Source organism: Puccinia triticina, chromosome 2A (assembly GCF_026914185.1).
Source record: "Puccinia triticina chromosome 2A, complete sequence".
Lineage (NCBI taxonomy): Eukaryota > Fungi > Basidiomycota > Pucciniomycetes > Pucciniales > Pucciniaceae > Puccinia > Puccinia triticina.
In genome coordinates this window covers 8,863,681-8,869,680 of record NC_070559.1, presented here as the reverse complement: position 1 = coordinate 8,869,680, position 6,000 = coordinate 8,863,681, and positions in this window count along the sequence as shown.

Sequence of the window (6,000 nt, the reverse complement as noted above, 5' to 3'; positions counted from 1 at the left end):
GTAGATCCTTGCAGATCCCATGTTTTTCTTATATGCTTCTTGACAAGTGTAAGATACAACCCAAGGCTAAATCTAACCCTCCAGAATACAGTCAAGGAGTAGAATTCAGTAAAAATAAAGTTCATATGTGGAACCAGAGGCACAAAATTACCCGCCCTGCCGCTCCTCATGGTGCTGGAAAGTTGCCCTCAGCCTGAAAGGAGGGGCCAACGGAGCCCAGGACTTTTACACCAGCTACAAGGACAAGAGATATGTGGGATAATGGAGCCCAAATTTAATCTTGAAACTGAAAATAAACCCATGCAATGAAACAAAACAAAATAGTCCAAGCTTACTGAAAAACACAATAAATCACTCTATGGATTGTATGTAAAGTGCGCTGTGAGAATAAAGTTTGGGCAGTGTGTAGAAATGGCCACTTCTGCCTACTTCTGCCTTCTTCAAGCATGTGTTTATCCAGGCTGAGTGATTACAGTTGCGCGCAGCATTCTACTGTACAAGGTTTTGGGCCGGTCCCAAATGTTGGGGCCCAAAACCTGGAAAAAATACAGTTTTTTTCACATATTTTTGGGCGGCTGGGACATGGTATGGTGTCCCAGCTATGGTTTTAGACCCACCAAGCACTCCTGAAAGCACTGCATGACAGTTTCTGCCTTCATTTGTGGGTTTAGTGCCCAACCAGGAGGCATAAGTATGGGTTTAGGACCCCATACATATGAACTTATTCCCGTATTTGGAGGTGGGTCCCAAAATATGGGCTGTGAACAAAAAAAAAAAAATTGGCTGGACCAAATTGGTTGCCACTTTAGATTTGGAATCTACGCACTCTGTAGACTCCAAAAATTTACTCTTTTAGAGTGCTGGACCCCCGACCCAGTCAGGGTTTTCCCCCGCATAGCCCAACAGGTTTTGCGGGCAGCTCTGTACAGTAGAATGCCGTGCGCAACTGTATCAATGTCTTGGCTCCGCACTGCTACGTTCTGCTAGCCTTCAGCACTCTGCAATGAGCCTGATCTATAGCATACTAATCCACAAGTGATGAAGCTCCACACTCTGCAAGCACAAGTCCACAGTAGCAATCAAGCAAGTAAGCAAGATAAGGGTCACATGAAACTCTTCTGATACTCTAGTACGTCTGTAAGTGTAAGTACAATGATGAATACATAGTAAGCAAGATAATGAAAAGGGCAAAAAGAAGAGAAACCATGAGCCCTGCACGTGTGTCCGGCTCCGTTCCCACACAATCCCACACTAGTCCGCTGTCTCCGCCTGACTTCTGCACATCAAATTCCCAAGATCTGCTCCTCTCCAATGCTTGACCTCCCACATCCTCTGTCTAGCCCCCACCAGTCAGTCTCTCACCAGCGCCTCCGCTGTGGTAGATGGAAAAGTGAAAAATCAAATTTTTTTTCTCATACATATATTTACTCACCCTAGGCCTCAAGATAACACCAAATGGACCTCAGAAATGGATTCCATGGCCAATTTTACCCCTAGCCACCACTGGAGGCGTCACTGGAACCCCACTGGATTGGAAGTTACTGTCAGCCTTAGAGTCAACACAGCTGACCTAAAGTCTGCCTTTTTTCTAGTTTTTACACATGAATTACTTCATATCTTTTTCATCTTAAGAGATATCCTTGTTTTGACTTCATATTCTGTTTCCTCATGCAATTTTAACCCTAGTTACAACTTACCAATTCTTTGTAACTCTACTCCTTCCCTGAGTTCTTGAGTTGTGGCGTGTATGCGCAGTTGTGACGTGTCAGGGCTACCAGGCGCGCCAAACCACATGTACATATGTAATTACATAAGCAAACTGTGAAAATTTTTGAAGTCAGGATCCCCCTTGCCTGAGGAGTATCTACAAACTTCAGACAAAAAGAGGATACCACGCTCCCAGTACACCTACCGTCACAGGCGCCTAGGTTATTGACAGTAAGTATACTCTTTCTCTGAACCTTGATTATCCAGAGTACTACTCTGTGTCTCTTGATTGCTTCTCTTTATTTTTCTTCACACCAACCCCTCTCAAGATCAAGGTTACTCTGTGAATCCTAGACTTAGTCTAAAAATCAGAGCAGATTAGTTTTACTATTCTGTGTCCCCCCAACGTCTCCTTGGTGCGCGCGGAGGCTGTAGCCCCTGTTAGTCTGGCGCAGCTGTCCTTACCACTTTTCCAGGTGGTTCAAGTTGACTTTGAGGATCCTCTTATAAAGAGTAGATAGACCCCCTCCAGATCATATCTTTCTCTTTCTCCTTCTCTTTCTCTCACCCTCTGTTTGTAGTTCTTTATCCCAAGAAGTACAACCACTGCTTCCTATTTCAGTGTGTCCTGTAGCCACTATAGAGGCTCAGGCTCACAGTTACACCCTCCTGGATCCCTCATGGACATGGTGTGGTAGACAGAAAAGTGGAAAAGTAAAACGTTTTTTCTATACCACATAATTACTCATACTAGGCCTCAAGATACCACCAAATGGACCCCAGAAATGGATTCTACGGCCAAATTCACCCCAAGTCACCACTGGAAGCACCCCGGGACCCCCTCTAGCGTTGTGGAACTACTCTTTGGGATGAATAGAGCTTGAGAGGGAATTGGTGCTTGAAGGGCTGCCTCTCAGGGGAACAAGAAAAAGAATATAAGAGTGTGGAATATTATGGAAAGGTGTGGCAATGGAGATTTCTTGAGGTATGTCTGGGGAATTTTCTCTAATCTAATATCTTTAATTCATAGGTAACAAGTTTGTCCAATCTGATTTATTGGCATAAACTAGGCTAATGGAGGCTGACCAGTAATTTCTGTAATTTCTGATAGGGAAAAAATGAGGAGGAAAACAACCCAGTTTATATACACAAGAAAGAGGAGCCATGAGGAAACAAGGATAACCTGGAGGGAAGCATAGAACATTCTACTTCTATAGGATGAAACAGCCATGTGGTCAGAGTAGTGGGTCAAGGAGTCACATGATGGTGTAATACTATAGTGGGTGGGGATGATGCCATCTTCTGGGGGCTATGGTGCAATCTTCCTAGTTGGAGGAAGGGATATGTGAGACATAACAGGTGTAGAATATTCTATGATCTAAGATAGGAGGAGTTAGGAGTTTCATGAAGTGTTTCAGGAAGTAATAGTCTAGGTGGGGTTTGGGGCTATGTCTAGTATAATTTGTATCATGCTGGTTTTGGAGGGTGAAGGGTTTCAAGGGTGCTTATACATCTTTGAGCACATGGTTCTAAGGAAACACCAGAAGAAGGGGGTAACATGTGATCTGGGTAGATGTTTGAGACTAGGGAGAGGGTTTATCCAAGAGAGGGGGAGTGTGGGAAGAGGGAATACTATTATCCAGGGTATGACCATTGAGTGGGGATGTTGAGGGGCTTGGGCTTTGCTGTCAAGGGGGCCAGAGGTATGGGATTTATTCTTGAGGTGTGACAGCCTTGTGATTGATGGTTTCTGGTTTTGTGGGTAGATCAGGATTGGCTTACCACAGCGTGGAAGTCACACCTCATGGACACCTATCACACAGCCAGCCCCAGTAACCCAGCTGTCACCTGCCCCAACCCAAGTTTCACAGTAGTACACTCATACATATCACAGGATACAAACATACATCTCCCTGTCAGGCTACACTCATTACATATTAACTACATACACTACTTTATATACATAGTGTGACATCATTTACACTGTTTCTGCAGCCTCAGACTTTGTGTATACACTAATTCCCCCTGCATGACAGCTCATGCAGTCTACTGTCACCTCATGCATGTGTTAGAATTTTCTGTTGTATATTCTGACATTGTGTATGCACCCCTGGCATGTTTAGAATGTTCTGTTGTATATTCTGACACCACTCATGCGCCCCTGAGGGGTTATGACATCATTTGTATCTACTCTCACCAGCTAAAGTCCCTTGCCCTGTTGTCTAGATTAGCTGAAACCCTAACCCACAAGCCCCTTTGGGGCTCCACATTTGTCTATAAAAGGAGCTCTCTCCACCCCCAGTGGCCTGCTCCCCAGTTCCTCACCCAGAACTCACAAGTCACCCAACACTCATCCACACTCAAATCCTAAAACCCTTATAACAACCCTTATAATAAAGGAATTCAACCCTTATAACAAAGTAATTAAAACACTTACACGTTGCCAGTCAAACAGATTTCATCTGGAACAGACCAGACCTATCACTTAATAAAACTTGCCAAGCTGAGCTTGGTGGGTCTTGTTGACTGATAACAGAAGGGCAGAGCTTGCAACTCCATCATACCCTTTGAAATTCAGCAAAAGGGTTTCATTACCACTTTTGAGTCTTACAACGGCCAGCCCCAGTCATTAACCTGTCACACCCCTCAATTCACCTTTCCCAGGTATGCATATACTCAGTCCCAGCCAAACACATACTCTTTTCTATCCCTCTTGTCTCCACTGCATATGCAAGGGACCAACCCCATTTCTTCTGTATTTGACATGTCCCTGCTTCATTTATGCACCCCTTGCAGCTGCATGCGGTCTTCTGACCCCATTCCTGCACTCCTTGCATTATTCTGACACCCTTTATGCACCCCTTGCATGAGGTACCCCTGTATTTTACATTTCCCCACTTTGTTTATTTAGTATGTCATAGAGATCGCCAAGTGGACCTGGGTACCCGTGGCGGGTGTGGGTACCTGTGGTCATTTTGGGCATATATAGATACCCGGACTTGGACCCAGCACCCGTAGGGCGGTTACCGGCGGTACCCGTGGGGGGTATCACGGGTACTGCCTATGATTCAACCCTCTAGCCAGTCTATGCCGGCTTTGAGGGTGGTGTAACCTCTTGATGACCAACACAGACCGGTCATCAAGGGTGTATATACCCTCTTGATGCCTGACCTGGGCCGGGTATCGAGAGGGTGTATGTATACCCTCTCAATGTCCGGTCTGTGCTGGACACCGAGAGGGCATACAGTCTTGATGACCGGCACAGACCGGACATCGAGAGGGTTTATGTATACCCTTCCAATGTCTGGTCTATGCCGGTCATCAAGAGTTTACACCACCCTTGAAGCCGGCATAGATTGTCATCAAGGGTGTATATACCCTCTTGGTGCCCGTTCTGGGCCGGATATTGAGAGGGTATGTCTGCGTGTGAATTCTCAAAGTCTGGTCTGGGCCAGACATCAAGAGTGTATGCCCTCTTGGTTTCCAGCACATACCGGACATCAAGAGGGCATGCAAACACCCTTCCGATGTCCGCTCTGTGCCAGACATCAAGAGTGTATGCCCCCTTGGTGTCCAGCACATACCGGACATTGAGAGGGCATACATACACCCTTCTGATGTCTGCTCTGTGCCAGACATCAAGAGTGTATGCCCTCTTGGCGTCCAGCATGTGCTGGACACCGAGAGGGTTAGGTTAGCGGGGGCCATGATTGCGCTGCAAAAGGTTGTCCGTGACTGCTTGTCTCCAGACCTTTTGCAGCGGGTACCTGGACAGGTACCCGCCATCCAAAATTTACATACCCAGACCCGCACACGGCACCCGCGGGAGGGTACCCACGGGCAATCTCTAGTATGACATCATCTTTCATTTCTCACCCCACTTTTTTGTCTGCATCTAATATCTTCTGACACAACTTGTACCCAGCCCAACAGCTAAAATCCCTCATCCAGGGTCCCCCTTGTAGCTGAAATCCCTCACATTTGTCTATATAAGGAGCTCTCTCCCCCAGTTCAGTACCCACCAGTTATACAGAAACCACCCATTGGTCATTATCATCATCCTTACACTTTATAACAACCCTTATAACATACCATATCATCCCTCATGTCTGCAATAACCACTGAGCTCACTCTCATATCTCTTGGTTGACATATCACGTGCCTGTCACAAGTAACCCGGTTCCTGGTTCAACTCTCAACTGAGACATATACCCTTCTAAGCCTAGGCACTCTTCTCAACTTTATATATCACCCTCTCAAGGACCTGTGTTCAATCCCCACTGGAATCATCAA